At 38.4% G+C, this 23992-nt stretch overlaps 1 long non-coding RNA gene across 1 annotated transcript; it reads right to left on the minus strand.

Moving 5' to 3' along the window:
- Window positions 1-13573: 13573 nt before the first annotated feature.
- LOC123062110 (uncharacterized) lies at window positions 13574-16968 on the minus strand. The gene is made up of 2 exons (XR_006429530.1): window positions 16282-16968; window positions 13574-16128 (listed from the first exon to the last, which is right to left on the minus strand). It is a non-coding gene; the product is annotated as an uncharacterized lncRNA (long non-coding RNA).
- Between the last annotated feature and the right edge of the window lie 7024 nt (window positions 16969-23992).

The following is a 23992-nucleotide window of genomic DNA, read 5'->3' on the forward strand; positions in this document are numbered from 1 at the left end:
GCCTACATTTCATCGATGAACTGAAGCTAGTTCTGTGTCACCCTATGTTATAAATGTTGCATGAGGAATCACATCCGACATAATTATCCATCACCGATCCAATGCCTATGAGCTTTTCACATATTGATCTTTGCTTAGTTACTTTTCCGTTACCACTGTTGCAATTACTACAAAACTGCTACTGTTACTTTTGCCACCGTTACTGTTACTTCCATATTACTTTGCTACTAAATATTTTGTTGCAGATATTATGTTTTCCAGGTGTGGTTGAATTGACAACTTAACTACTAATACTTGAGAATATTCTTTGGCTCCCCTTGTGTCGAATCAATAAATTTGGGTTGAATACTCTACCCTCGAAAACTGTTGCGATCCCCTATACTTGTGGGTTATCAAGACTATTTTTTGGCGCCGTTGCCAAGGAGCATAGCTCTATTCTTTGAGTCACTTGGGATTTATATCTGCTGATCACTATGAGGAACTTGAAAGACGAAAAAAACCAAGATTTATCCCTCAACTACGAGGGGAGGTAAGAATATGCCATCTAGCTTTGCACTTGATTCACCTTCTGTTATGAGTAAACTTGCGACACCTACTCCTGCTATTGATTCTGATATGTCGTATGTTATTGATGATGCCACTTCTGCTTTGCATGATACCTATGATGAAACTACTTCTATGCTTGATAGTACTGTGCCATTAGGTGAATTTCTTGATGAACAACTTGCTAGGGTTAGAGAGAATGAAATTATTGAAACTGGTAATATTGATGAAAGTGATGATGAAGGTTCTCCCCCTAGATATGAATTGCCTGTTGTGCCTGAGGGTTATGTTATGGATGAAGAAACTGCTAGAGATTTTCTTGCTTGCAATGATAGATATGATCTTAAGAAATTATTAGCTAAGCGGAAAGAAAATTCTTTGAATGCTAGAATGAAATATGACCCTGATTTTGCTACTTCACCTATCTGTATTTCTGATAAGGATTATGATTTCTCTGTTGATCCTGAGTTAATTACTTTGGTTGAATCTGATCCTTTTTATGGCTATGAATCTGAAACTGTTGTGGCACATCTTACTAAATTAAATGATATAGCCACCCTATTTACTCACGAGGAAAAAAATCGTTACTACTATATCCTTAAGTTATTTCCGTTCTCATTAAAGGGTGATGCTAAAACATGGTTTAATTCTCTTACTCCTGGTTGTGTGCGTAGTCCCCAGGATATGATTTATTACTTCTTAGATAAATATTTCCCCGCTCATAAGAAACAAGCTGCCTTAAGCGAGATATATAATTTTGTGCAAATTGAAGAAGAGAGTCTCCCACAAGCTTGGGGGAGGCTTCTCCAATTACTTAATGCTTTGCCTGATCATCCTCTCAAGAAAAATGAAATACTTGATATCTTTTGTAATGGACTAACCGATGCTTCCAGAGACCACCTGGATAGTTGTGCTGGTTGTGTTTTCAGGGAAAGAACTATTGATCAAGCTGAATTACTATTGAATAATATGTTGAGTAATGAAAATAATTGGACACTTCCTGAACCAACTCCTAAGCCAACTCCGAAGAAAAGGGGTATTCTATTTCTTAGTCCTGAAGATATGCAAGAGGCAAAGAAATCTATGAAAGAAAAGGGTATTAAAGCTGAAGATGTTAAGAATTTACCACCTATTGAAGAAATACATGGTCTTGATAACCCGACATAGGTAGTAAAGGTAAATTGTCTCTATAGATTTGATGAAGGTGATATTCCTCATTATAAGTCTGCTAGCCAATGCTTAGATGAGTTTGATAATTTTGTTGTTAAACAAGAAAACTTCAATGCTTATGTTGGTAGACAATTGAAATGTAATGCTTATATGATTGAACACTTGAGTGATTATATGTCTAGAGTTAATGGTGAACTTAAACTTATTAGTAAACATGCTTCTATGGTTACCACTCAAGTAGAACAAGTGCTTAAAGCTCAAAATGATTTGCTCAATGAATTAAATAATAAGAAAAATGATAATGTTGTTAGAGTAATGACTAGAGGGGGTAAAATGACTCAGGAACCTTTGTATCCGGAGGGCCACCCTAAGAGGATTGAGCAAGATTCTCAGAGAACTAATGTTGATACACCTAGTCCTTCTAAAAAGAAGAAAAAGAAAAATGATAGGACTTTGCATGCTTCTAGTGAACCTGTTGTGGACACACATGAGAATCCCAATGATATTTCTATATCTGATGCTGAAACACAATCTGGTGATGAACATGAACCTAGTGATGATATTAATGATGATGTTCATGTTGATGCTCAACCTAGCAATGACAATGATGTAGAGATTGACCATGCTGTTGATCTTGATAACCCACAATCAAAAAATCTATGTTATGATAAGAGAGACTTCATTGCTAGGAAGCACGGTAAAGAAAGAGAACCATGGGTTCAGAAACCCATGCCTTTTCCTCCTAAACCATCCAAGAAAAAGGATGATGAGGATTTTGAGCGCTTTGCTGAAATGATTAGACCTATCTTTTTGCGTATGCGTTTGACTGATATGCTTAAAACGAATCCTTATGCTAAGTATATGAAATATTGTTACAAATAAAAGAAAGATACCGGAAGCTGTAATTTCCACCATTCTTGCTAATTATACTTTTAAAGGTGAAATACCTAAGAAACCTGGAGATCCAGGAGTACCAACTATACCATGCTCCATTAAAAGAAACTATGTTAAAACTGCTTTATGTGATCTTGGAGACGGTGTTAGTGTTATGCCTCTCTCTTTATATCGTAGACTTGATTTGAATAAGTTGACACCTACTGAAATATCTTTACAAATGGCCGATAAATCAACTGCTATACCTATCGGCATTTGTGTGGATGTGCCTGTTGTGGTTGCAAATGTTACTATTTTAACAGACTTTGTTATTCTTGATATTCCCGAGGACGATAGTATGTAGATTATCCTTGGTAGACCATTTTTGAATACCGCAAGGGCTGTTATTGATTGCAACATAGGCAATGTCACTTTTCATGTTAATGGTAATGAGCATACGGTACACTTTCCGAGGAAACAACCTCAAGTCCAAAGTATCAATTCTATTGTAAAAATTCCAACTATTATTGTTGGAGGTTTTAAATTTCCTCTTCCTACTGTCAAGAAGAAATATGATATTCTTATTGTTGGGGACGTGCATATCCCCGTCGAGGTAACCTAGTGTTATTCGAAAATTCTCCGGTTTCATGCGACTCGGAATGAGTATGTTAACAAGACTTGATCAACCTTGTTAGTGGATTCCTTTTGATGAGCATGAGATGGATGAAGTTAGAAAGCACAACCCTCTGTACCCTCCTTTTACTTTCTGATATTTAGATTAAATAAAGGAAAAATAGTATTTTCTGTCTGTTTTCTGAATTATCCTTGCAATAAAAAAATACCCCGAAAATAATTTTTTTCCAAATGTCCTGAAATTGAAATATGATTTTTGTAGAATATTTAAGAATATCTGGCACCGAGAACACACCAGAGGGGACCACCACCTGACCATGAGGGTCCAGGGCGCGCCCTCTGCCTCGTGGGCCCCACGTGGCCCCCTCCACTTATTCCTGCACCCACACACTTCGTCTTCCTCCAGAAAATCCCCCCGTAGCTCAAACTCGTGTTCTGGCTCGTTTTGCTGCGATTTTCGATCTCCCTGCTCGAAGCTTCTTTCACCAAACTGCTTTGGGGGATTGTTTTTTGGTATGTGACTCCTCCAATGGTTCAATTAGTTTTTTTTCTAGTGTTTTATTTATTGCAAATTTTTTCTGCTTAGGTGAACCTGTTCTTGAGCTTGCATGTCAAATTTACATGGTCCCAAGTAGTTCTAATGCATGATATATCCTCTAGGTACTTGTGGGAGTAGTTGCTATCAATTTTGTTGAGTTTGGTTCACCTTTATTTTGAGTCACTAAAAATTTCAGAAATTTTCAGAGGGAGAAAATGTTGAAGAGGTTGTTGAGAGGCTCTTCGAGCCGAAGCTCGAAGGATAAGCAAAGTGAAGAAGATAAGAAGCCCAAATACAAGCTCCCTCACACCGCGGAGGTTCGGCCATGTGAATGGCCTTGTGATGCATTCTTGAAGGCCGCCAGAATTTATTATGATTTTTATTACTTGGCTGAGAATGCAGGCCTCACCGACTTCCTCCACGACCATCTCGAATAGTATCTCCTACTCACTAATATTTTTGTGCAAAATTTTCATTTCCATGCTAGGAGATCACCACCTTCGGTAGATTTTTTATATATGATGAGTTTAAGGAGATGTCACTCTATGATTTTTGTGTGGCTTGCAAGTTTCCTTTTGAGGGCAGCATCGAGGAACCACATCCTAGTGATGTGAAAGAATTTATTGATGAAATTGCTGTAGGGGAAAAGAGAAAAGTGTCAGATGCAAGAACTACTAGTATACATTTTCCTATTCTATGTTACTATGCAATATTTGCTAGTAGATGTTTAATTGGTCGCGGGAACAGTGGGGGCCTAAGTGCCCCTGACCTTGCCATTTTGCGCCATGCTTTACTCTATGATAGAACCTTCAGTTTAGGCGCTATGGTTGCTAAATGGTTGAGTCTAAATCGTACAAAGGGCCCCATTTTTGGAGGTATCTTTGCTTCGCGTCTTGCTAAATATTTTGAGATACCTATTAGACACTATGAGAAAGAAGAAAAGGTGTTGACTCCTATTTTCTTAGACTATAAAAGTATGGTAGCACATGATTTTATTTGCGATGATAAGGAGAAGAGACTCATTTATAACCTGGTATTCAGTGAAACTACTTGTCAGATTATTACCCTGCCTGCACCTTCTTTGTTTAACATTCATTCATGCACATACATCATCATGCCGATGACATTATGCATATTAGGAGTGAACACGATCCCCAGAGCCAGATCCAGAGCCATCTCCTGATCCATATCAGGAGTCTATTTATCAGTGGGATCCGCAAGAGCTCGCTAACCAGTGGCACCCCAAGGATTCTTCTCAGTACACTAGAGAGGACCACTTTGATCCATGGGCATAGACCAACTTAGGCCAAAAGCCTAAGCTTGGGGAGTACGTATTTCTCACCGATATTATATTCATATTCACACACTCATGCTAGTTATCGATGCTCATACTTTTTCATTGTACTATCCATGCTAGTTAATTTTCTTTTCTAAGCTTCTTCTTGTGTGTTTGAAAAACCTTAAGAAAAAAAATTAGTTGTAACTTTTAGCTAGTTTACTTTCCATGCCTGTAGTAGTAGGAATTAAAAGAAAACCCAAAAAGATTTCTGTATCTTCTTTTGCTTGCTGGGAGCTTTCCCGTGTAAATAGTTTTACTTCCTTTCTTTTCTTTGGGGTCAAGAGGAGAAGACCATGATTAAAACATTGAAGTGGCTCTCATATGCATTATTGTTGATTTAACAAAGAGCCCGTATTACCTTGTCTTCTCCTGTGTATTAAATGCTTGCAGATTCCAGCTTAGTCCAATGCACACACACTATTATTATTATCCACACCATTCGGTCATGCGAGTGAAAGACAATAATGACGATATATGATGGACTGATTGAGATGAGAAAAGCTGGTATGAACTCGACCTATCTTGTTTTTGTAAATATTATTAGTTCATCATTCCTGATTCAGCCTATTATGAATGAAACATGTTTGCAATGACAATTAGAGATTATAGTTGCTTATGCCATGCTTAATTAGCTAGGAGTTTATAATGGTTTACCTTGCGTGCCAACATGCTATTAACATGGTTGTGATGTGGTATGATAGGGTGGTATCCTCCTTTGAACGATTCGAGTGGCTTGACTTGGCACATGTTCACGCATGTAGTTGAAACAAAATCAACATAGCCTCCACGATATTTATGTTCATGGTGAATTATATCCTACTCATTCTTGCACTCAGTGTTGATTAATTTTAATGCATGTTCATGACTGTTGTCGCTCTCTAGTCGGTCGCTTCCCAGTCTTTTTCTAGCCTTCACTTGTACTAAGCGGGAATACTGCTTGTGCATCCACTTCCATAAACCCCAAATTTATTCCATATGAGTCCACCATACCTTCCTATATGCGGTATCTATCTTCCGTTTCAAGTAAATTTGTATGTGCCAAACTCTAAACCTTCAAATGAAATTCTGTTTTGTATGCTTGAATAGCTCATGTATCAACTAGGGTTGTCTGCATCTTCCATGCTAGTTGGGTTATTCTCGTGAGGAGTGGACTCCGCTCCTTATTCACGAGAAAATGGCCGGTAACCGGGATGCCCAGTCCCACGCTCAAACCAAATCAAAATAATTGCAAACAAAACTCCCCCAGGACTGTTGTTAGTTGGAGGCACCCGTTGTTTCGGGAAAGCCATGGATTGATGCTTGTTGGTGGTGGGGGAGTATAAACTTTACCATTCTGTTTGGGAGCCGCCTATAATGTTTGTAGCATGGAAGATATCGAGATCTCTCAGTTGTTATGTTGACAATGAAAGTATGCCGCTCAAAATATTATTTACCTCTATTCCAAAAATCGAGCTCTGGCACCTCTACAAATCTCTGCTTCCCTCTACGAAGGGCCTATCTATTTACTTTTATATTGAGTCATCATCCTCTTATTAAAAAGCACCAGTTGGAGAGCATCGCTGTCATTTGCATCCATCTTATATCTTATATTTACTAATTGGAGGCACCATTAAAGTTACCACGTTAATTCTAGAAAACCATGTAAAAACATTCGTAGGATCTCAAATCTACGATTTGGATCAAATAACATATCAAAGAGTTTTTACTCAAAAAAAACAGATCAAAGAGTTTTTACTAATAAAATAGATCAAAGAGTTTTTACTAATAAAACAGATCAAAGAGTTATGCCTTTCCACGTTTAGAAATCAAAGAGTTTTTACTCCGTTTTCCACCTTGCCGTGTGAAAAAAGGAATCCTCAGCCCATTATTTTTTCCTAAAAAAAGACTCCTCCGTTCGTCTCTTACCATTAGTACATCACGTACGATCTCTCTATATGGGAAAAGAAGCCTAATGCCATCCCCGCTCAAGCTTAACCATATGATTAATTTGGAGCCTCAAATGATTATTTGGATGACTAGGATTTAATGATATATAAAAGCATACTCGCTCGAACTTAGCAGTTCATATACATTTAGAGTCTTGATCGGATGGCCCTAAAGAGTCATGCATGGTACATGAGGAAACATGTAAGCTAAGACCAACTAAAATCTACATTTGTATAGATAAAAAAACAAAAGAAAATCTGCAAAAAAAATACGGAAACGTGCTAATCCAGTTACCCATGCATGCAGGGTTGACCATTTTATCATTATACCACAGATAAATGTACGTTTCTTCTTTTTGTTAAAGATCAGCGTACAATATTGTGGTGTATTGCACATACATCTAGGTACAACAAACTAACTGTTCTTTTACATGCAAAAATAATAATTGCTCTAATAAAAAATACGTACACTTTCTCTTCCAGAAAACACGACGTAACAATCTTTTATTTTTTGCCACAAACCACTTACACAATCACAATGCAAGTACGCCTGCATATAATACCAATCTATCCATAAATCGCATTTACAAATATTTTGCGCTCTCTCAAATTTGTATGTGCTATGCGCTTAGTGTTTTCTTAAAATAGAAAGAAAGTAGTGCAAAAACTTTGTACATCAAAGTGGAAAATACACGTAATAATTAAATCCTTGATTGTAACTAATTATAAATCGCTAAACGGGGGAAAGTGTGTCAGAAAACCACCAACTTGAGAAGTATGGGTTTACACTTAAGTTCAATAATAAAGATATTTAATGAACATTCACATAAGAATGTGAGATCGTGAATTCAGTAAGAATAACACGTAAGTTCATAAAGTAACCAAAAAGAAGGGTTGTGCCAATGTCTAAATTTATGGTATACGGCGTCGCTAGATAAAGCTATAGATCATAGGCTAGAATACAAGCTAGCTGTAACCGGCCAAAGAAAGGCTTGCCATCACTTTTCTGGATGGCACAGTTGACCTGTCAGAAGCATATTCTAAACTCAAATCATTTTTTAAATTATAAGTAGATGTTACACTTCCAAAAAGTTCAAGAGGTTTCAATTATCGAAATATTGCATCTCACCTTAGAAAAACATACGACCTGTCTTTCAATAGCGGGATCAATTTCCAAAAATGTACAAACTAGCTTTAAAAATCGAATAGGTGGGCTTCAAATAATTTAGACAAACTCTTTGACAAGACAATGATGAGCTTCTAGAGATTTACAGTTTAGCTTGAAAATTCAACTGTGGTTCCAAAATTTAAAATTTAAGGAAGGCTTCCTGAAAATTTTCCAATTAAAAAGCATTCACTCCGAGAAACTTAGGAGCTAATTTCAGGTATCTCACCCAGTGGCTTCTGTCTTATTACAATTCCATGGGATTCCAATCTATTGAATTTCTTTTTTCTCGGGTGATAAAGAAGGTTTCCACGAGTTAAAATAATTCAAAAAAATTCAATGATCTTCTAAACATTCTAGAAATACAAGGAGAATCTTGAATGTAGCTGCAGGTCAGCGGCCCATTGCGGTGTGCAGAACTTATTGGTATGTAGCAGTGACTAACACATGCCCCTAAAGAAACAATGACTAAACACTTGACCGTAGGGTGGTGATGAGTTGGAGATAGCGATAGGTGACTGAGTGTGAAATAGATAGACAACTACACGGAAAGTGAGTGATAGGCAGAGAGTGAGAATGAAAGTGTGACTCTATAGAGAGCCCGAGAGAGTGCATGTCGACCCACCTAAGAGTGACTGACTTTGCATGTATAACATTCTAATACAATGATGTCCAACAATTGTGGTGTCACCAAGCATAATACAAACAAAATTATAAATATACGGATTAAACATGACCCGCTATTTTGTGAATATATCAATATCAAATAGCAATTGCACCCACGTGTATTCATATATATTATGCACTAGCCCGTGCGCAAGCACGGGTTGACGACTAGTTATGAGCTAACCATATTCACAATAATACTTAGATCATGTTTAATCCGTATACATTTAGAGTCTTGATCGGATGGCCCTAAAGAGTCATGCATGGTACATGAGGAAACATGTAAGCTAAGACCACCTAAAATCTACATTTGTATAGATAAAAAAAGAAAATCTGCAAAAAAATAATAATCCGGAAACGTGCTAATCCAGTTACCCATGCATGCAGGGTTGACCATTTTATCATTATACCACAGATAAATGTATGTTTCTTCTTTTTGTTAAAGATCAGCGTACAATATTGTGGTGTATTGCACATACATCTAGGTACAACAAACTAACTGTTCTTTTACATGCAAAAATAATAATTGCTCTAATAAAAAATACGTACACTTTCTCTTCCAGAAAACACGACGTAACAATCTTTTATTTTTTGCCACAAACCACTTACACAATCACAATGCAAGTACGCCTGCATATAATACCAATCTATCCATAAATCGCATTTACAAATATTTTGCGCTCTCTCAAATTTGTATGTGCTATGCGCTTAGTGTTTTCTTAAAATAGAAAGAAAGTAGTGCAAAAACTTTCTACATCGAAGTGGAAATTACACGTAATAATTAAATCCTTGATTATAACTAATTATAAATCGCTAAACGGGGGAAAGTGCGTCAGAAAACCACCAACTTGAGAAGTATGGGTTTACACTTAAGTTCAATAATAAAGATATTTAATGAACATTCACATAAGAATGTGAGATCGTGAATTCAGTAAGAATAACATGTAAGTTCATAAAGTAACCAAAAGAAGGGTTGTGCCAATGTCTAAATTTATGGTATACGGCGTCGCTAGATCTAGATAAATCTATAGATCATAGGCTAGAATACAAGCTAGCTGTAACCGGCCAAAGAAAGGCTTGCCATCACTTTTCTGGATGGCATAGTTGACCTGTCAGAAGCATATTCTAAACTCAAATCATTTTTTAAATTATAAGTAGATGTTACACTTCCAAAAAGTTCAAGAGGTTTCAATTATCGAAATATTGCATCTCACCTTAGAAAAACATACAACCTGTCTTTCAATAGCGGGATCAATTTCCAAAAATGTACAAACTAGCTTTAAAAATCGAATAGGTGGGCTTAAAATAATTTAGACGAACTCTTTGACAAGACAAGGATGAGCTTCTAGAAATTTACAGTTTAGCTTGAAAATTCAACTGGAGTTCCAAAATTTAAAATTTAAGGAAGGCTTCCTGAAAATTTTCCAATTAAAAAGCATTCACTCCGAAAAACTTAGGAGCTAATTTCGGGTATCTCATCCAGTGGCTTCTGTCTTAATACAATTCCATGGGATTCCAATCTATTGAATTTCTTTTTTCTCGGGTGATAAAGAAGGTTTCCACGAGTTAAAATAATTCAAAAAAATCAATGATCTTCTGAACATTCTAAAAATACAAGGAGAATCTTGAATGTAGCTGCAGGCCAGCGACCCATTGCGGTGTGCAGAACTTATTGGCATGTAGCAGTGACTAACACATGCCCCTAAAAAAACAATGACTAAACACTTGACCGTAGGGTGGTGATGAGTTGGAGATAGCGATAGGTGACTGAGTGTGAAATAGATAGACAACTACACGGAAAGTGAGTGATAGGCAGAGAGTGAGAATGGAAGTGTGACTCTATAGAGAGCCCGAGAGAGTGCATGTCGATCCACCTAAGAGTGACTGACTTTGCATGTATAACATTCTAATACAATGATGTCCAACAATTGTGGTGTCACCAAGCATAATACAAACAAAATTATAAATATACGGATTAAACATGACCCGCTATTTTGTGAATATATCAATATCAAATAGCAATTGCACCCACGTGTATTCATATATATTATGCACTAGCCCGTGCACAAGCACGGGTTGACAACTAGTTACTATTAATTTATATTGAGTATGACTATGACTAGATCTCTTTTACCATGAATTACAATGTTTAGTCAGTCCTTAATCTTCAGAGGTGCTCTGCATTTATGTTTTGCGGTCTTAGAAAGGGCTAGCAAGATACCATCTTGTTATATCGTATTATGATTGTTTTGAGAAAGTGTTGTCATTCGAGATTTATTATTATTGCTCGCTAGTTGATTATGCCATTGATATGAGTAAACATGAAACCTAACTATTATTGTGAATATGGTTAGTTCATAACTAGTCGTCAACCCGTGCTTGCGCACGGACTAGTGCATAATATATATGAATACACGTGGGTGCAATTGCTATTTGATATTGATATATTCACAAAATAGCGGGTCATGTTTAATCCGTATATTTATAATTTTGTTTGTATTATGCTTGGTGACACCACAATTGTTGGACATCATTGTATTAGAATGTTATACTTGCAAAGTCGGTCACTCTTAGGTGGATCAACATGCACTCTCTCGGGTCTCTATAGAGTCACACTTCCCTTCTCACTCTCTGCCTATCACTCACTTTCCGTGTAGTTGTCTATCTATTTCACACTCAGTCACCTATCGCTATCTCCAACTCATTACCACCCTACGGTCAAGTGTTTAGTCATTGTTTTTTTAGGGGCATGTGTTAGTCACTGCTACATGCCAATAAGTTCTGCACACCGCAATGGGTTGCTGGCCTGCAGCTACATTCAAGATTCTCCTTGTATTTTTAGAATGTTCAGAAGATCATTGAATATTTTGAATTATTTTAACTCGTGGAAACCTTCTTTATCACCCGAGAAAAAAGAAATTCAATAGATTGGAATCCCATGGAATTGTATTAAGACAGAAGCCACTGGGTGAGATACCCGAAATTAGCTCCTAAGTTTTTCGGAGTGAGTGCTTTTTAATTGGAAAATTTTCAGGAAGCCTTCCTTAAATTTTAAATTTTGGAACTCCAGTTGAATTTTCAAGCTAAACTGTAAATTTCTAGAAGCTCATCCTTGTCTTGTCAAAGAGTTCGTCTAAATTATTTGAAGCCCACCTATTCAATTTTTAAAGCTAGTTTGTACATTTTTGGAAATTGATCCCGCTATTGAAAGACAGGTCGTATGTTTTTCTAAGGTGAGATGCAATATTTCGATAATTGAAACCTCTTGAACTTTTTGGAAGTGTAACATCTACTTATAATTTAAAAAATGATTTGAGTTTAGAATATGCTTCTGACAGGTCAACTGTGCCATCCAGAGAAGTGATGGCAAGCCTTTCTTTGGCCGGTTACAGCTAGCTTGTATTCTAGCCTATGATCTATAGCTTTATCTAGCGACGCCGTATACCATAAATTTAGACATTGGCACAACCCTTCTTTTTGGTTACTTTATGAACTTACGTGTTATTCTTACTGAATTCACAATCTCACATTCTTATGTGAATGTTCATTAAATATCTTTATTATTGAACTTAAGTGTAAACCCATACTTCTCAAGTTGGTGGTTTTCTGACACACTTTCCCCCGTTTAGCGATTTATAATTAGTTATAATCAAGGATTTAATTATTACGTGTATTTTCCACTTCGATGTAGAAAGTTTTTGCACTACTTTCTTTCTATTTTAAGAAAACACTAAGCGCATAGCACATACAAATTTGAGAGAGCGCAAAATATTTGTAAATGCGATTTATGGATAGATTGGTATTATATGCAGGCGTACTTGCATTGTGATTGTGTAAGTGGTTTGTGGCAAAAAATAAAAGATTGTTACGTCGTGTTTCCTGGAAGAGAAAGTGTACGTATTTTTTATTAGAGCAATTATTATTTTTGCATATAAAAGAACAGTTAGCTTGTTGTACCTGGATGTATGTGCAATACACCACAATATTGTACGCTGATCTTTAACAAAAGGAAGAAACGTACATTTATCTGTGGTATAATGATAAAATGGTCAACCCTGGATGCATGGGTAACTGGATTAGCACGTTTCCGGATTTTTTTTTGCAGATTTTCTTTTATTTTTTTTGTCTATACAAATGTAGATTTTAGGTGGTCTTAGCTTACATGTTTCCTCATGTACCATGCATGACTCTTTAGGGCCATCCAATGAAGACTCTAAATGTATATGAACTGCTAAGTTTGAGCGAGTATGCTTTTATATATCACTAGCAAAAGGGCCCGTGCGTTGCAACGGGTAGAAAATAATTAAAATATGGAAATCAACCTATGATTAGATAGTTAGGAGGACAGTAATAACCATAGCCCACCAGAGTTCAAATTCTAGATTTGTCACTGGTGCTCGTATTTTTCTGGATTTATTTCAGGCATTTTAGCTATGTGCATTCAGTGGGAGCTAGACTTTCCCATCGACTATGAACGCGTCTGTGGTAACTTCATCACTCTCAAAATGATGTGTCAGTTCATTCTATCAGAGGTGCTCATATGGATAGGATGTGCGTGTGTCCGTTCATAAGGGCGAATGTATGTTCATATGTACAAGCGTCTGCATTTGTATTATGTTTAAAGATAATAATAATAATAATAAAAACGCAAACGCATGTGCTTGCTAAAACCGCACAGAACACTACTACACGCAATTATTTGTCACCTTATAAATAAAGAGTAGAACAAAAATTATTGAAGAACATCTAAAAGGTATGTCATCTCATTCATTATTCACACATGTTTTCTTTGATTTTCTTACACTACAACTGACTTTAACAATGAGTGCGCCCAGTACTATTGTGTGAGAAACTACATTTGAATACTACAAGCTCTTCTATAGCATAGACATGAAAAAATCAGATCGAGCTATCGGCAAGGGAAAAGCTATATACAACGAACTTGTTTTGAGCAGCAGCCAGCCAGCCAGCTGGGCCAACTGGCCAGGCTGTCCCACCTAAGGCCCAGCCAGCCCCATAACCCTAGCTCACAGCCCAACCCCACTTCCTCACCTCCTGCCTCGATCTTGACCTTCAAGTGCAAATGGCAGCTAAAGAGAGCAACGTGAGCTAATTTTCTTCAAATTAATAGAAACTAATCAGTACAACATGAAGCGGCTACTGAACCTTATAAAAGAAACTTATGTTTTTTCATAGTGAGCTTAAGAACTTGTAGAATCTATAAAGATAAATTATTTGAATCGTAATAAAAACATATTATAGAAAATAAAAACTGCCTTGTTAACCCTAGCTCACAGCCCGATCCCCACTTCCTCACCTCCTGCCTCGATCCTGACCTTCAATTGCAAATGGCAGCTAAAGAGAGCAACGTGAGCTAATTTTTTTTCAAATTATTAGAAACTAATCAGTACAACATGAAGTAGCTACTGAACCTTATAAAAGAAACTTCTGTTTTTTCATAGTGAGCTTAAGAACTTGTAGAATTTACAAAGATAAAAATATGTGAATCGTAATAAAAACATATTATAGAAAATAAAAACTGCCTTCTTAACCCTAGCTTACAGCCTGATCCCCACTTCCTCACCTCCTGCCTCGATCCTGACCTTCAAGTGCAAATGGCAGCTAAAGAGAGCAACGTGAGCTAATTTTTTTCAAATTAATGGAAACTAATCAGTACAACATGAAGCAGCTACTGAACCTTATAAAAGAAACTTCCGTTTTTTCATAGTAAGCTTAAGAACTTCTAGAATCTACGAAGATAAAATATGTGAATCGTAATAAAAACTATTATAGAAAATAAAAAATGCTTTGTTACTATTACTTTTCTTTTGAGAATCTGAATTTGTATGTTTAAGAAATTTCTTTTTCTCTTTATTCCATCTCCTAAAACAGAGCAGTATAAGAAAGAATTCCCTCCGTCCGGAAATACTTGTCATCAAAATGAATGAAAATGGATGTATCTAGAACTAAAATACATCTAGATACATTCATTTCAATGACAAGTATTTTCGAACGGAGGGAGTACTGAATTTTGCAAATGAATCAGATGAGTAACTTGTTTTTTCTTTATATGTTCTCCTCAATTGATTTAGAAAAAAATAATAATAAATGAATAACATTTAGATGGAAACAGTCATTTCTTATCCTAAGCCATGGATGCATCATGCAGGACCAATCTGTGTAGAGTGGAGAAGAAAGCTCATCAGCTAACATAAAAAAATGGAGGAACTCGTATGGCATATGGGGCCTACATGTAGTAACGTATATCCACTCTGAATCTAACATGTAAAGATCAAAGTCTCCTCACCATGACTCGCTGGAGTTATGTATGTACATAGCGGCTGCCACTCCATGGCCACGAGATCCCTACCGCTGCAGCATCGATTCCTTGTCACCATGATCAAGGGTACCTAGCAGCAGCATACATGAGGATATGTACATATCATGAAGCAATTGTAATCAGCAAGCAGCAGCCTTCTCTGTGTTCTCTATAGATGTGTAGTAACCAAGCAGCAGAATGAACAAAATGCAGCAGCGGGCTGCTGCTCTCCTCTCTCATCTCTCTCTATATGCAATAGTAGTATAGCAGAACATCAAAATTAGCAACCGCAGAGCAATCTCGAAAAAATAGTAGGAATATAATTAAAAAGATTCTAATGTGTTTATTTTGGCATATCGGAACATTCAATGTGTATATCTGAGTTCTACACCAGCTATAATGGCTGCCAATCTTGGTTAAGTACTGATCAAGTAGCATTCGGCTGAACAAAAGCAATAAACTTCAGTCTTTCTGTCCAGAGAAAATTAGGAATAATAGTGAGCAAAGCATATGAACATATCTCATTATTCAAAACTTAAGTTAACAGATCTACAATGTGCATCCTTGTGCACAACCCATCTCTAAGAAATTGTTTCGAATATCATTTATAGAAATTTATTAGCAGAATTTAAGCTATAACATTGTAGGCAATACAAAGGAATTCAGATCTAAGCTGAATCTTCCTTGAACTTTCAGGCCTGGCCACTCCGACCCCTTAGTCATTAGTTTAAAGTTCAAAACTGGTGATAGAATTGGACGATGGCGTACCTTGGATGGAGCACACGCCGACAGTGTTTCGGCAAACTAAGTGGAGCAGCAAGATTGAAAGCTTCGGGCGCAACTGGAACTGATGCCAGACGGTGTACATGAGGAGTTTACTTGAGCCGATTGCACTCATCCCTTGTCCCGCACTTCCATCTTGTTGAGTCATCACAGCTACTGTTCTCCTGTTCGTATCTATTGCATCATGCAGCCATGCAAATCATATCAGGACAATGTAACAATCAATGATTTAATTAGCATGGCACAAAGAGTCAGATCGACCCATAATCAATATGTCACGGCATGCATGTATGATGAAGATGAATCAAGCAAGGATATATTACATACCTCGAACTCCACCGCGGCGGAATCCATCTGCCCGAGCATAGTTATCGCCGTTGGTCGCTCTGTGCTTGTCCTCCACACTCGAGCCAGTCACCGTCTATGCCAAGGCAGCCCACACCGTATGGAAGAATCGAGACGGAGAAATTGTACAGTGAGAAAAGATTTTCAGGCACACACACCTTGGCCCAGGGTGGATGGCCATTGTCTCGCTTGTCCTCGGCGTCCGGCAAGGCCCAGTACGCCGTCCTGGCATGGCGGCGAGCGGCAGGGGAGGAGGCCCGCGGTGGCTCGGCATCGCGTGCGGGCCGTGGATCACCTTCTGCTTTTTCATCTTCCCCATGAACCCCACCATCACCCTTCCTACTCGCTCTCCTAGGAAATCTACCTCAAATCCCATGGATTCCTAGCGGGATCACTCGAATCGACCGCTGGTTACTTTTGGGGCCGGCGGGCTTGAAGATTGTAGGCGGATTGGGTGCCGGAGGGCTTGAAGATTGCAGGAGCTGGTTGGAGACCGAGAAGGCTCAGGGTGGCGCAGGAGAAGATTTGGGCAGATGGAGAGGGGAAGGAGACAGAATTGCAAAGGGCCGGGGAAGAAGATCGGCCGCGCGGCGGCGCCGTGCCTGTAGGCATCGAGGAGGAGAGCCCGTGCTGGTTTATTTCTTTTTACAAATCAAAGGACGGACGAAAACTGTTTTATGAGCAAGTTAGAATACTACCATCTTGTTTATATTACAATTTTATCTATACAAATCGTAAAGCGTATTATGACATAAGAAGAAAATGTATTATGACGGTGAACCCATGGAGTCAATTCGTGCTTTATTATTAGGGATAGATTAAATCCTAGTCGTCCAAATAATCATTTGAGGCTCCAAATTGATCATATGGTTAAGCTTGAGCGGGGATGACATTAGGCTTCTTTTCCCATATAGAGAGATCGTACGTGATGTACTAATGGTAAGAGACGAACGGAGGAGTCTTTTTTTAGGAAAAAATAATGGGCTGAGGATTCCCTTTTTCACACAGCAAGGTGGAAAACGGAGGAGTAAAAACTCTTTGATTTTTAAACGTGGAAAGGCATAACTCTTTATCTGTTTTATTAGTAAAAACTCTTTGATCTGTTTTTTTTGAGTAAAAACTATTTGATATGTTATTTGATCCAAATCGTAGATTTGAGATCCTACGGATGTTTTTATATGGTTTTCTAGAATTAACATGGTAACTTTAATGGCGCCTCCAATTAGTAAATATAAGATCTTTGTTGAAAACTTGAATGCTGGCTTTACATATTTACAACAAGAGCAAACAGAGTTTATAAAAGTTTTTCTTTATCACTTTTAGTTTGTCAACTGAATTGCTTGAGGACAAGCAAAGGTTTAAGCTTGAGGAGTTGATACGTCTCCATCGTATCTACTTTTCCAAACACTTTTGCCTTTGTTTTGGACTCTAACTTGCATGGTTTGATCCCTAGTATCCATTATGTTCTGAGATTGATGTTGCTATGAATTTGCTATGCTTAATGCTTGTCACTAGGGACCAAGTGCCATGAATTCAGATCTGAACCTATTATCTTTTCATGAATATATGTGAGTTCTTGATCCTATCTTGCAAGTCAATAGTCACCTACTATGTGTTATGATCCGTCAACCCCGAAGTGACAATAATCGGGACCACTCCCGGTGATGACCGTAGTTTGAGGAGTTCATGTATTCACTAAGTGTTAATGCTTTGGTCCGGTACTCTATTAAAATGAGGACTTAATATCCCTTAGTTTCTAATAGGACCCCGCTGCCACGGGACGGTAGGACAAAAGATGTCATGCAAGTTCTTTTCCATAAGCACGTATGACTATATTCGGAATACATGCCTACATTACATCGACGAACTGGAGCTAGTTCTGTGTCACCCTATGTTATAACTGTTGCATGAGGAATCGCATCCGACATAATTATCCATCACCGATCCAATGCCTATGAGCTTTTCACATATTGATCTTTGCTTAGTTACTTTTCCGTTACCACTTTTACAATTACTACAAAACTGCTAATGTTACTTTTGCCACCGTTACCGTTACTTCCATATTATTTTGGCTACTAAATAGTTTGCTGTAGATATTAAGTTTTCCAGGTGTGGTTGAATTGACAACTCAACTGCTAATACTTGAGAATATTCTTTGGCTCCCCTTATGTCGAATCAATAAATTTGGGTTGAATACTCTACCCTTGAAAACTATTGCGATCCCCTATACTTGTGGGTTATCATATTGGTCCTCCAAGAAACAAAACTCGGTATCCTTATCCACTGCCGAAGCGGAATACATTGCCACCGGATCATGTTGTGCTCAATAACTTTGGATGACCCAAATTCTTAAGGATTATGGGATACATGTGAAACATGTTCCATTGCTTTGTGATAATGAAAGTGCTATTAAGATTGCTCACAATCCCATGCAACATTCTCGAACTAAGCACATTGAAGTTTGTCATCATTTCATTTGGGATCATGTTGCTAAAGGAGATATCAATCTTAAGCATGTTCGAACCGATAAGCAATTGGCGGATATATTCACCAAACCGCTTGACGAGAAAGTATTTTGTCGTTTGAGAGGTGAATTGAATATCATTGGTTCCTCAAACTAGAGTAGAAGCTCCATTTGGATACATGCAAGGCGTGAGCCTTTTGTGACATCCTTAACATTTCTCTTATGATAATGATCATATGTCTTGGATCTACACTTGTACCCTTGCATCTTATCTAACCCTTGTAGGCACTTGGATGAGTCTCAATCTAAGAAATTGCAAGTCACTCATATCCCAAGCAATTTTACATCACCAAGTCCCTATAGTTTAGATGTTGATCTCAAGGAAGCATGAACTCACTCACCATATCCTTTAACTATCTCCATACGTAAAATTTCATGTTTGTCAATTTGGATACACAAGTGCTCTTCCTTGCAAGATTAACCCATGTAGGAAGATGAACTTCAACTCTAAAGGGTGTTCCCAACTACATCAACCTTGAGCATCCAACACAAATTTGACTACATGATCAAGATGAACACCACACCCCAAGGTATGTCATTCCATCTTAGAGAAGCTTTACTACAAGACATGAGACAAAGCAACTCAACAAGATGTGAATACATCAAAATGCTTAAACGAAAAATGGTAACCCCATTTTGAGCTTAAATAATGAGTATTACCTATGATCAAGTGATCTCACTTGACTCCTAAGTCAATATACTCTAACATAGGTGACCTTGTCGCCGACCCTTTCTAGATGAAGTTCTCTAGTGTTCCTTTGCTTAGTTGATCTCTCTTTTTGTTTCTTTTGCTCTTGAGTCCCTCTAAAACAAAAAAACTTCATCTAGATCCATTTAGTTTGTGTTCTTCATCTATGTTTAATTCATTGCAAATCTTTCTGTTAATTCCTTGCAAATCCTTGTGAGATTTCATTTGCTAAGTGAGCTGAGTTGACAAAATCTTTACTCTGCGTTGAACTCGGTCCCTCCGATCCAAACCTATCGGCTCGACCGAAATACAAGGATTCCTTGTATATAGTTCATCGGTACAACCGACATGGACTAGCCCAGTCTCACCAATAAGCACCCTCCATGATTCTGTCATACTAGAGTCACCGACGGAAACAGTATCAGCGTCACCGACGAAAACAGTATCAGCGTCACCGACGGAAACAGTATCAGCGTCACCGATTTCAACTTTGAGAAAAATGTTTTTCCCATTCTTACCGCCTATTCTCTTCAGCTCTACTCAATGATTCTTCCCTCTATCAACATCATAAGCTACCTACTGCTTTGTAGTGACTCTCAAGTAGGGCTGGGCATATAACCCGAAAACCGATTTCCCAAACCGAAATAACCGGCACCAAAGCCGAATACACCGAAACCGTAAACTTCAGTCATACAGTCGGTTTTAATCTGTAGAAAACCGAAATTAGTTCAGTGAATTCAGGTTAATCCCTCGAGCAACCGAACTAAGCGAACATCGAGTAAAACAAAGGCCAGGCCCATGTGCATGCGCTTGATTACCTCTCAGCCTGTGTGTAGTGCGATGCCCTAGAAAGAAGTGCGTAGTGCTCTAGGCCGCTCGTCCCGCATCCCGCATCTTTCATCGTGAGCCTGACCCCACCCGCCACCCCCCGCATGAAGTTTAATGGCCGATTCATGGTGTTCTAGCCCTTCCTGGCGTTCCCGATGGTCGCATCCTTCATATAGTTTGATGTACGACCGACAGCAGATTATTCACCGGAGATGAGGCGCTCCAAATCCTAGCCGACTTGTCGGAGATGGACCAGCAGTGGCATCGCCGACAGCATTGGTGGCGCCATGCAGCCGCTTCCCTCTGATTCACCATAGGTCGCACCTGAAGTACAACCACATCTACAACCCACAAGACACTCCTGCCATAGGTCCTCTGTTTCAATCCATGTATACTCGTATTCATGGTTTCTTTTCCTATCTAAAATTCTTCCATGCTATACTATATTGTTTGTATTATTGAATCTTATCTGGTTTCAGTCTAGTAGACAAAGGTGCAGAGCTACAACCTACATGCACTATATACATCAGAATAAAATAGTGATCCCTGCTTGAAGAGGGTCAATCAAGTACGCTATGTAACACAGCCACTGTACATTCAGAATAAAGCATTAAATATTTTTGGGTGTTGTTTGGTCAGAACCGATGACCAAACCGAATTCTCGGTTCATAGAATGCTCGGTTAGCTTATTTTACATTAACTGATCGGTCAGTACTTTTCAAAAACCGAAATATTTAATAGACCGAAAAACTGAACCGATCGGTTCGGGGGAACCGAACGCCCAGTCCTACTCTCAAGGACCACACCTACTTGGCTCATGCTCTAGAAGTACCCTTCTTGGAAATTGATGTCAAAGGGGGAGAGAGTACATCAAAGCTTATCAAATGAGCACATCTAAGCTCTTCCACAGATGCCTGTTAACAAAAAGGAGAGAAGTCACATGTCTTTAAGAGGGGAAATACATGTCAATATGTTTGATCCTAGCTATTGCCATCGAAAATTTTTGTTGCTATTTTATTTGCTCTGATTTTGTATCAGCCTACCTTCTCCCATTATCCAATATCAGATTCGGGGGAGAAAGAGTCTATACCTAAGGGGAGAAAAATCCTTGGAATTTATTGCATATCGTTAAACCTCTAGGGACATGTCTATATCTAAATGAAGTACTTATAATACTCACCCATCACATGTCATCCCAGTCTTGGTATTCTTGTGGTTCCCCAAAACTGCCTTACTTGGAGTGTTCTTGTGTTATTTAACCCTGTTTTCTCAAGTCCACTCTCTCAAAGTCAGATCAAGACCACAAGGTAAGTATATGCATCACACTCATGTGCATGATGATCTCTTATTGTTGTACATATTGTTTGCAAGAGGGATTCATAAACATGGAGGTAAGTTTCTCAATCATATCTTTTGCTCTGATGCATATAGCCAAGATACATGTAACTCTTTGTTTGCTCTGTCATGTTATGCATTCACTTGTTAGTATAATCTATCTTCACATGATTGCATACATATAGGGGGAGTTTATGCATGTTACATGTTTCTCCTAAGCTTACTTGTTACTCTTCATATCATTTACCTAAAGTTTTGACATATGTTGTCAACAATTACAAAAAGGGGGAGACTGAAAGCACAAGTTCTCCCTGGGTGATTTTGGTAATTAATGTCAACATATCTTTTGTTGGACTAATGCTCTTATCTGGTGTATTTCAAACAAGTTCAACAACAGCATGGAAAGGCCAAGAGAATGTGGAACCCCTTCAAAATGCTAAGGACACATATTGGCAAAAGATCAACACTCTTCATCTTTGTTTTAGTGATCCAAGATCACATTGAGTCCATAGGACAACTAATACTATTAAAAGGGGATGAGGTGTTGCTTAATGGCTTGTGAAAGTGCAGGTGGCACTTATGCTATATTTTGGTGTGATGACAATGTGGTTAGTTGAACTAATATCGGTTACTAAAGTTTATCCCAGGATATTGGTTCCAAGTGCTTCGTGATGGAGATGTGCGACCCCCACCCCCCAATTCAAAGAGGACAAAGGTGTGGTCTTCTGATACGTCTCCAACGTATCTATAATTTTTGATTGCTTCATGCTATATTATATTCTGTTTTGGACATTATTGGGCTTTATTATACACTTTTATATTACTTTTGGGACTAACCTATTAACCGGAGGCCTAGCCCAGAATTGATGTTTTTTGCCTATTTCAGAGTTTCGCAGAAAAAGAATATCAAACGGAGTCCAAACGGAACAAAACCTTCAGGAACGTGATTTTCGGAACGAACGTGATCTAGCGGACTTGGACCCTACGTAAAGTAATCAACGAGGAAGGCACGAGGTAGGGGGGCGCGCCTACCCTCCCAGGCACGCCCTCCACCCTCGTGGGCCCCTCGTTGCTCCACCGACATACTTCTTCCTCCTATATATACCTATGTACCCCCAAACGATCAGATACGGAGCCAAAAACCTAATTCCACCGCCGCAACTTTCTGTACCTACGAGATCCCATCTTGGGGCCTGTTCCGAAGTTCCGCCAGAAGGGGCATTGATCACGGAGGGACTCTACATCATCTCCAAGGCCTCTCCGATGAAGTGTGAGTGGTTTACCTCAGACCTTCGGGTCTATAGTTATTAGCTAGATGGCTTCTTCTCTCTTTTTGGATCTCAATACAATGTTCTCCCCCTCTCTTGTGGAGATCTATTCGATGTAATCTTCTTTTGCGGTGTGTTTGTCGAGATCCGATGAATTGTGGGTTTATGATAAAGATTATCTATGAAGGATATTTGAGTCAAATCTGAATTCTTTTATGTATGATTGGTTATCTTTGCAAGTCTCTTTGAATTATCAGTTTGGTTTGGCCTACTAGATTGATCTTTCTTTCAATGGGAGAAGTGCTTAGCTTTGGGTTCAATCTCGCGGTGTCCTTTCCCAGTGACAGTAGGGGCAGCAAGGCACGTATTGTATTGTTGCCATCGAGGATAAAAAGATGGGGTTTATATCATATTGCATGAGTTTATCCCTCTACATCATGTCATCTTTCTTAATGCATTACTCTGTTCTTCATGAACTTAATACTCTAGATGCATGCTGGATAGCGGTCGATGTGTGGAGTAATAGTAGTAGATGCAGAATCATTTCGGTCTACTTGTTTCGGACGTGATGCCTATATACATGATCATACCTAGATATTCTCATAACTATGCTCAATTCTATCAATTGCTTGACAGTAATTCGTTCACCCATCGCATATACTTATGCTATCTTGAGAAAAGCCACTAGTGAAACCTATGCCCCCCCGGGTCTATTTTCCATCATATTAATCTTCCAATACTTTGCTATTTACTTGCCGTTTACTTTGCTTTATTTTACTTTGCATCTTTATAATACAAAAATACCAAAAATATTATCTATCATCTCTATCAGATCTCACTCTCGTAAGAGACCGTGAAGGGCTTGACAACCCCTTTATCGCGTTGGTTGCGAGGTTCTTGTTTGTTTGTGCAGGTGCGAGGGACTCGTGCGTGGCCTCCTACTGGATTGATACCTTGGTTCTCAAAACTGAGGGAAATACTGACGCTACTTTACTGCATCACCCTTTCCTCTTTAAGGGAAAACCAACACAGTGCTCAAGAGGTAGCAAG

The sequence above is a fragment of the Triticum aestivum genome, chromosome 3A (genome assembly GCF_018294505.1).
Source record: "Triticum aestivum cultivar Chinese Spring chromosome 3A, IWGSC CS RefSeq v2.1, whole genome shotgun sequence".
NCBI classification, from domain to species: domain Eukaryota; kingdom Viridiplantae; phylum Streptophyta; class Magnoliopsida; order Poales; family Poaceae; genus Triticum; species Triticum aestivum.